This window comes from Globicephala melas, chromosome 2 (assembly GCF_963455315.2).
Source record: "Globicephala melas chromosome 2, mGloMel1.2, whole genome shotgun sequence".
In the NCBI taxonomy this organism is placed as follows: Eukaryota; Metazoa; Chordata; class Mammalia; order Artiodactyla; family Delphinidae; genus Globicephala; species Globicephala melas.
In genome coordinates, this window is record NC_083315.2 from 173,377,278 (window position 1) to 173,386,463 (window position 9,186).

The 9,186-nt window shown below is 36.7% G+C and overlaps 1 pseudogene; it reads left to right on the forward strand.

Annotated features, from left to right (window-relative positions):
• The first annotated feature begins 8,746 nt into the window (after nt 1–8,746).
• On the forward strand, nt 8,747–8,816 carry LOC115867383 (small nucleolar RNA SNORD113/SNORD114 family; annotated as a pseudogene).
• The last annotated feature ends 370 nt before the right edge of the window (nt 8,817–9,186 follow it).

The following is a 9,186-nucleotide window of genomic DNA, read 5'->3' on the forward strand; positions in this document are numbered from 1 at the left end:
GATCAAAAATTTATTGTCAAAGTTATAGCTGGTGAGTTGAATAGTGGTTTTGCAGATACTCATTATATTACTATTTATTTCAAAAAATGAATAATAAATAATAGAGAGTTCATGTGTGGTGCAAGGAAGACAGTATGACATGTACCAACATTTGTGATTAATACATAAATAATAACTGTGGTCCATAAATAAAACATCTCTTTTACATTTTTTGGTGAAGAACATAGAGACACATGTACCTAATTGTCAATATACATATAGGACTAAGCAAGGACCAATGAAGAAAGTATATCACGAACCAAATTTTTATATTAATACATTTCTGAACAACTGAAACTCATTTTATAAAGGTCTTTGTTTCTCTCCATTTATGGGTAAGAATTACAAAGATTTATCTACCTATCCTTTATATCCATACATATTATATATACATATATTATAGATATGGATACAAATTATAGTTTTTCTTAGGTTTGATGGTACATTCATGGTGATTTCATTGACTATATTATAAGAAAACCAATACATGAATAAATTCTTAAAAATAAGAGGAAGGAAATGTATGAGTTAGTCATTGTTGTGGCAGTGCTGCATAACAAGTAACCCACAATTTCATTGACTTAAAAAACAGCAATTATTACAACCATTACAATATTTATTTCTCACATATGGATCTGTGGGTATCTTGCAGCAGTTGTGCTCCAGGCTGTGGGTTGGGTTCACATCTGCCCAACTTGCCTTCTTTTTCAAGGTTCTTAGATAAAGGAGTTGTAGTGTCTGGGCCATGCTCTTCTCACATTGAAAGCTGGAAGCTCCAGAGCACAAGCAAAACCACCCCCGCACATTTAAAGACTTTGCTTTGACATGGTTTAAGTCATATCCACTCATACTCCATTGGGCAATGCAAGTCATACGGCACAGCATCAATGGTGTGGGGAAGGACAGTCTTCCTATAGAGGATAGGGAAGGGAGAGGGAATATTTGCTGAAAGATGACATAACTTACCCCATTTCTCCCAACTGGTGAGAAATGTTTACTTCATGTTCCTACATGAAATACAATCATTCTCTCTTCAAAACATCCCAGGAGTCCATGAAACCAGTGCTTTAATTTGTAATCCAGAGCATCTTGATTCACTTCTGGTTTGGATGTGACTCTTCTTTATTCAGAGACTTATAAATAAGAGATGGGTTATCTGTCCCCACGTGGTAAACACACTGTGTTGGAAACAGCCCCACTTGCAAAGGGAGAAAATGGGAGGCACAAAGCAGTTCATTCCAACTCTGCTGGGCCGAAGATATGAGCTTTCCTACCTGCAGCTGTCACCTGTATAGGAGGGAGAACAAAGGTGGATGTTGGTAATGGCCACCATTCGTATCCTTCTTGTAGGCGATCAGTTCAATGATGTTCATTGATATAAACGTTGAGAGTCATTAATTAAGTTAAAAAATGGAGTGTTGTTTGTGGTCAAAGGGGAGAAGGAGGGCCAAGCACGAGGCAAGGATTATGGTTAATTCAGTATTTCACAACTAACATTCATTTAAAAAGTTTACATCAAATACTGTTCACTTTTTTTTAATGCCTGATTTCTGTTCTACAGAATGAACGCACTAGAGCTGATCACCCATCCTTAGCTGATGAAGGGCTTACCTCTGTGGGTAAGGAGCATGGAGGCCGATGTAAGTGACAGTCAGAGTCCTTGTTCTTGGTTTGGATGGTTTGCTCATGGACGTTGACTGTATTACTTAAAAGAAACAAATGGCTTCATTCATCACTTGTTAATATAATGGTAGACCACGCATGAACCAGTGTTTAGAGTGTGATATGAACCAAGAATTGTGATGAATCTAATTCAACACAGCTTAATTCCATTAAAAACACACCAAGGCCATTTAATTTATGTTATTGGCATTTGACTATTCCATACTCATGTTATATCCACTGTGACTTTGACTTAGACATTCCCCACTGACAAAGATCTATGCTGATAACTGGTTGAGACGGTAGCACGTAGGAAGGTGGAGAGATATTATCAGTGTTCTATTGTGGAAGAAGATGGTAGGCTCAGAAGAGTTCACTGTGTCATCTTTGAAATATAGACAAATTAATAGTAAGAGGGCTAAGAACAGGCCAGTGATGAGTGGGGGATTGCTATGTAGCAAGAATGTTGATTGATTCATGTTCTTGATCATTATAGAAAGACATCTAGTGTACTGTTTCTGTGGGAAGTTAGCCTATGGACAAGTGCTGTTCAATACAATGACCACTAGCCACAGTTGGGTACTGAGCACATGGCTAGGCTGAACTGAGATGTGACCTATGTGGAAAATACACACCAAATTCAGAAAAGTCAGTACCAAAAAGTGTAAAATACTTCTTTTTTTTAAATATTTTAAAAATATATTTATTTATTATTTTTGGCTGTGTTGGGTCTTTGTTGCTGTGTGTGGGCTTTGTCTAGTTGTCTAGGCGTGTGGGCTTCAGTAGTTGTGGCTCGCGGGCTCTACAGCTCAAGCTCAGTAGTTGTGGTGCACGGGCTTAGCCGCTCCGCGGCATGGGGGATCTTCCCGGACCAGGGCACAAACCCGTGTCCCCTGCATTGGCAGGTGGATTCTTAACCACTGTGCCACCAGGGAAGCCCATAAAATATTTCTTTAATAAGTTATTTATACTGATTACTTGTTGAAATGATAGTATTTTAGATCTATTGGGTTAAATAAAATATACAGTTATAATTGATTTCACCTGTTTCTTTTTAAAAATACAGATTCTAGAAAACTTAAAATATATGGGAGGCTTGCATTATATTTTTATTGGCCAGCACTGCTATAGACTAATGAGAGGGATACTCAAGGATCTTTTCCTTTATGTTTTTCTGACCCATGGGTATTGATTGTATTATTATTAGTCAAGTAATGGACCAATTAATGAAAAGTGGATAAATGAATGAGAAAAATGGGAAAAAGCACACACTAAATATTAAAGTGTATATTGACACAAGGATTATTTTAAATAAAGCACTAAAGCCCATAAAAACAATGTAAAGTGGTTAATCCGTCTGGGTAATGAACATATGAACAGATGTGTGTAGTAATCAGTGCTGTTGGATTGGATTGGTGGTGTGTTGCTAGTCTTAAATTTTTAAATTAATTTATTATTTTTTTTAAAGAAAATGACATGGACAAATAGCTGATTAAATAACCAACTAAACAGAAGAGGGTCGAGCATGGCAAGTGTCAAATGAAGGCAGCATAGTGATAATGGTATTGGTCAATCCTTTTGGCACCACTGATATCCACGGCAAAAAAAATGCAGTCTCAGCTCTGTGGGAAATGAGCCTCTAGTCAGTGATTAGGAAGTTCGCCAGGTCTTAATCTTAGACTTTGAGTCTCCCGAGTATTGATTATGTTATTACTGTTTAAGTGAATCAATGCATAAATTAAACAAGTGTATAAATGAATGAAAAAAGAGGGCAAAGCATGGACCAATGATGCAAGAACTATTACTAATATGTTTGTGAAGCACTAAAGTCCATTAAAAAAGGCACCGACATTCCTTTTTTAAAAAAGGGAAGATATTTACATAAATAAGAAAATTAAAGAGGGCCAGTGTTGAGATTGTGTCAGATGATAAGAATTATGATTAATCCAGTTTATTCATTGAGTTCATTAAACAACAACAAAGATCTAGTTTGTTATCTCTGTAGGAAATGAACAGGTTGACAGATATTAGTTTTTTTTTTTTAACATCTTTATTGGAGTATAATTGCTCTACAATGGTGTGTTAGTTTCTGCTTTATAACAAAGTGAATCAGTTGTACATATACATATGTTCCCATATCTCTTCCCTCTTGCGTCTCCCTCCCTCCCACCCTCCCTATCCCACCCCTCTAGGTGGTCACAAAGCACCGAGCTGATCTCCCTGTGCTATGCGGCTGCTTCCCACTAGCTATCTATTTTATCTTTGGTAGTGTATATATGTCCATGCTACTCTCTCACTTTGTCACAGCTTACCCTTCCCCCTCCCCATATCCTCAAGTCCATTCTCTAGTAGGTCTGTGTCTTTGTTTTTTTGTTTTTGGTCTGTGTCTTTATTCCCGTCTTACCCCTAGGTTCTTCATGACCTTTTTTTTTTTTTTCTTAAATTACATATACATGTGTTAGCATATGGTATTTGTTTTTCTCTTTCTGACTTACTTCACTCTGTATGACAGACTCTAGGTCCATCCACCTCACTACAAATAACTCAATTTCGTTTCTTTTTTTCAGAGTGGTTTTTTTTTTTCTTTTTTTTTTTTTTTTCAGAGTTTTTGATCAGTTTCCTTGGATTCCAAGCTATGGATTGTAAGGGAATGAATGAATACATTTATGTCACAGTCAGTTATTTAAAAGGGGGCAAATCATGGACCAGTGATGAACACTTTTAAGTTATAAAGCAAGTACATCCTTCGCTGCTGGTGTCCATGTAAAGAATATGAAGTCTAGGCTCCAACCTGTTTGTTTAAGGTTCACAGATAAATTCATGTTATAATGTTTCAGTTTGGGCTGCTTGTGGGCTTACTATTTTTTAAGTTAAGTATAGTTGATTTACTATATTATTTTCAGCTCTACAGCGTAGTGATTCAGTATTTTTTGCAGATTATACTCCATTATAAATTATTACAAGATAATGGGTATAATTCCCTGTGCTATACAATATATCCACAAGTTTGTTTTCTATTATCTGTTTCTGTTTTGCATATGCATTCATTTGTATTATTTTTTAGATTCCACACGTAAGTTATATAGTATTTGTCTTTCTATGTCTGACATATTTCACTAAGCATAATATTCTCTAGGTCCATCCACGTTGCTACAAATGGCAGAAATTCATTCTGGGTTGCTTCCATGTCTTGGCCATTGTAAATAGGGCCGCTATGAACATTGGGGTGCATATATCTTTTTCAGTTAGTGTTTTCATTTTTTCCAGATATATCTCAGGAGTGGAATTGTTGGATGATATGGTAGTTCTATTTTTAGTTTTTTAAGGAATCTTCATACTGTTTTCCATAGTGGCTGCACCAGTTTGCATTCTCATCACCTCCTCTCTAACATTTGTTTTTGTAGACTTTTTGATAATAGCTATTCTGACAGGTGATACCTCATTGTGGTTTTGATTTGCATTTCTCTAATAGCGTTATGAGCATCTTTTCATATGCCTGTTGGCCATCTGTATGTTTTCATTGGAAACATGTCTATTGATGTCTTCTGCCCAATTTTTTTTTTTTTTTTTTGCGGCACGCGGGCCTCTTACTGTTGTGGCCTCTCCCGTTGAGGAGCACAGGCTCCGGACACACAGGCTCAGCGGCCATGGCTCACGGGCCCAGCTGCTCCGCAGCATAGGGGATCTTCCCGGACCGGGGCACGAACCCGTGTCCCCTGCATCGGCAGGCGGACTCTCAACCACTGCGCCACCAGGGAAGCCCCTTCTGCCCATTTTTTGATTGGGTTGTTTGTTTTTATGATATTGAGTTATATGAGCTTGGATTTACTCTTGTTAATTAATGATAGCCATATGATTAAATTAATCCATGACTAATCAAATTAAATGATAGATAAGCAAATAGATAAATACATAATAAGGGTCAAAAATGAGCACTGGCAAAATGTGCCATGAAACAAAATTTTAGATTAACCCAACTTTGTTTCTTCTTCAATTTTTAAAATTAATTAATTAATTAATTGGCCATGCCCTGTGGCATGTGGCATCTTAGTTATCTGACCGGGGATCGAACCCATGCCCCCTGCGTTGGAAGCTCGGAGTCTTAACCACTGGCCCGCCAGGGAAGTCCCAGATTAACCTAAGATTGAACAAGTGAGGTCCACTTAAAAAAAAAAAAAGATAAAAGAGGTTGCTTCATTCATTTTACAGTTGTTTACTATTTTGCTTTATTTATTTATTTACCACTGTTGATTTACACATTCCATCAGGGATAAAGATTTAGGTTTCTAATCTATCGAGAGGCAAAACACAAGGAAAGGTGGAAAATTGTTAGTGAAGTAAAATGAGATGTTCCTGGCTTGTTTTGTTGCACATTTAAAATTTGAACAAATTAAAGAAAGATTAAAGGACCAAGAATGGCCCTGATGAGTTTGGGTTTGCATGAAGACGGTTGATTGATCCATATGTGCTATAATGGGGTCCATTGTAGAAAGAGTGTATTAATTCTGAGAGAAATGAGCAAAAACCAGAAGGTGGTAATGTTCTTAGATCTTATTCTTGCCTTGTGGTGATTAATGGATATTGATTAATGATTAGTCAATCAATGAATGAATTAATACACAAATGTATAAATGAATAAAGAAAAAAGGCCCAAGCCTAGATAACTGATGAGTACTCTGAGGTGTCCAAACCAAGGATTTTGATTAAACCCCATAACTCTGAGGTCCATTATAAAAACAAACCTAATTTCCTGCCGTGGCGGGACATGAACTTGTAGCTGAAGTTAGGAATGCAGGCATCTTGCTCTTAGCTTTGATAGATCTTAGGTATAGATCCTTTTATTAGTGTATCAGTAATGAGTAAATACATAAATGTATTATTTAATGAAGGCAAAGAGGGCAAGATAACCACCAACAATGAGAGTATCTGATGAAAAACAGATTATTCTTAAAACATTTGTGAGGAGTTGAGTTCTAATAAATGAAGGGTCCAAGGCATTTAACATGTTGATCAGGAACCTATGGGCAACTCTATGTAAGAGTCAGTGTTGTTTCTGGGTTGGTGGTTGTTAATTTTATTAAGAAAGGGGGGAAAAGGGAAATGTAATAATCGATTACAGAACTACTTAATTAAAGAAGATCAAGCATGGGCCAATATTAAGAATTCATGACATGAGAGGAGTTATGATTAAATCAGTTTGTCTCAACCAGTATCATTTTTGAAAAACACATCTAGTTGTTATTCTGTGGGTATTGAGTTTTTATAAACTTATTTATTTATGACTGCATTGGGTCTTCATTGCTGCGTGCCGGCTTTCTCTAGTTGTGGCGAGCGGGGCTACTCTTCGTTGCAGTGCGTGCGCTTCTCATTGCGTTGGCTTCTCTTGTTGTGGAACATGGACTCTAGGTGCGTGAGCTTCAGTAGTTGTGGCACGTGAGCTCAGTATTTGTGGTGCACGGGCTTAGTTGCTCTGCAGCATGTGGGATCTTCCCGGACCAGGGCTCGAACCTGTGCCCCCTGCATTGGCAGGTGGATTTTTAACCACTGCGCCACCGGGGAAGTCCGTGGGTATTGAGTTTATGGGCAGATGTTAGTGTTATTTAGGATCCTTACCTGGGGTATGTAAGTGATATTATTGTTAGTGAATGAAGGAAGAGGTTATTTAAAAGAAGGCAAACATGGACCAATGAGTATATTGTGTCATTAAAAATGGTTTATTAATCTCACTGTACTCTTCTGCCATGCGTATAAATAAAAGGGGACTGAGCTATGCCCACTTTGGGTAAAGAGCCATAGAGATAGTTACCTATAATAGTATTTTAGACCATTTTGCATTTGCTTTGAAAAAATGAACAAGTTATTCCATGAGTAAATAAATAAAAAATAAACAAATATATGAATAAAGTCATAAAGTAGGGTCAAACATGGTGAGAATATATCAAGAAACAATGTTGTAAATTCACCTCATTCTCATCAAGGAAGACCTGTAAAGAAGGTAATATGGGCTCTTACCTATGTGAGTAAGGTTTAATAGAAAGAATTTGGAACAGGCATAGTTCTTAATTATTTTACTAGGATGTAAATTTAGCAGTTGTCGTCATATTATGTACATTAATAATTAAAAAATAAATAAAAAGAGGGCCATTTTTGGGCTAATTGAGTGTGATGAAAACAGGGTTTTATGATACATCTGTTACAGTAAGACTAAGGTCTCTTAAAAAAAATCGACACTGCCTCTTCAGTTTTCTAAAATCTGTTTTTTACTGCACAGATTCAATATACCCCAATCTGATTTATTCATTACCAATGATGAAGATCTTGGCTGTCACTTCTGTGGATGAAAAGCAAAGGGACTCATGTAAGTAAAAAAGTTTGTGTTCTTGGTTTGAAGGTAATTCATGTGGTCCATGGAATTGTTTCAAAGGAATGAGTGGCCACTGCAGACATAAAATCAAAAGATGTCACATATGGACCACTGCTGAGAAAGTGTAATGAACCATGGGTTAAGACTGATCCATTTTAGTGAAACTGAGATCCTTTAAAAATAAAGTTGGGGGATTTTGCATTCATTTTCACAGTTGCTTAATACTCCGTTTTATTTTTGCACAACATTTAAAGAATATTTTTCAGCTGATAACAGTCTAGATTGTTAAATCATGGAGGAGGGGGCACCTAGAAAGATAGAAAGTATTGTCAGTGCTCTAGTTGTGGGGTAAGATAGTAGGTTCATTGTAGTACTTTTAAAATATGAAGAAATTAGATGAAAGATGAGTAAACAGGGAGTAGTAAAACTACATGCCCATGGGATGGGCATGATGCAAGGTTATTGATTAATCTATATGTGAAACACTGAGAGCCAATTGAAAATAGACCTCATTTGCTAGCTCTGTGGGGAATAAATAGCTGTAACAGCTCTCTGCAATATTCAAAGATCTTGCTCTTGGGTTTTTGTGATTCACGGGAATCATTTTTTTTTAACTCAATGAAACCATGAATGAAATAATCAGTAAATAATGAATGCATAAACAATCCATAAACAAGAGCTTGGATCAATGATGAGAGTTCTGGGGTATATGAATCAAGAATTTTGATTAAACCCTAACTCTGAGGTCCATTAGAAAAAGACTTAGTTTTTCCCTCTAGGGGAATAGAGTTCAGAGCCAATTGGGGATCTGTTCTTAGGTCTTAGTTGTTCCTGGTTATGGCGTGTATTGATGTAAATGAATCAGTGAGTGCATGAATGAATAAATGAATAAATGTGTAAGTGAATGAAGACAAAACAGGTTACACATGAGTGTCCATGTTGGCATTCTGGGTTGGTGGGAGGATGATCTAGTCATGTATTTCTGTGGGTAATCAGCCTGTGGGCAATTGTTAGCATTTTTGGTGTTCAAGTATAGATTCTCAGGTAATTATTTATGGTTATAAGTTATTGAATTAATATGATTGTATCTCAAATGATTATTTAAAAAAGGGCAGACTATG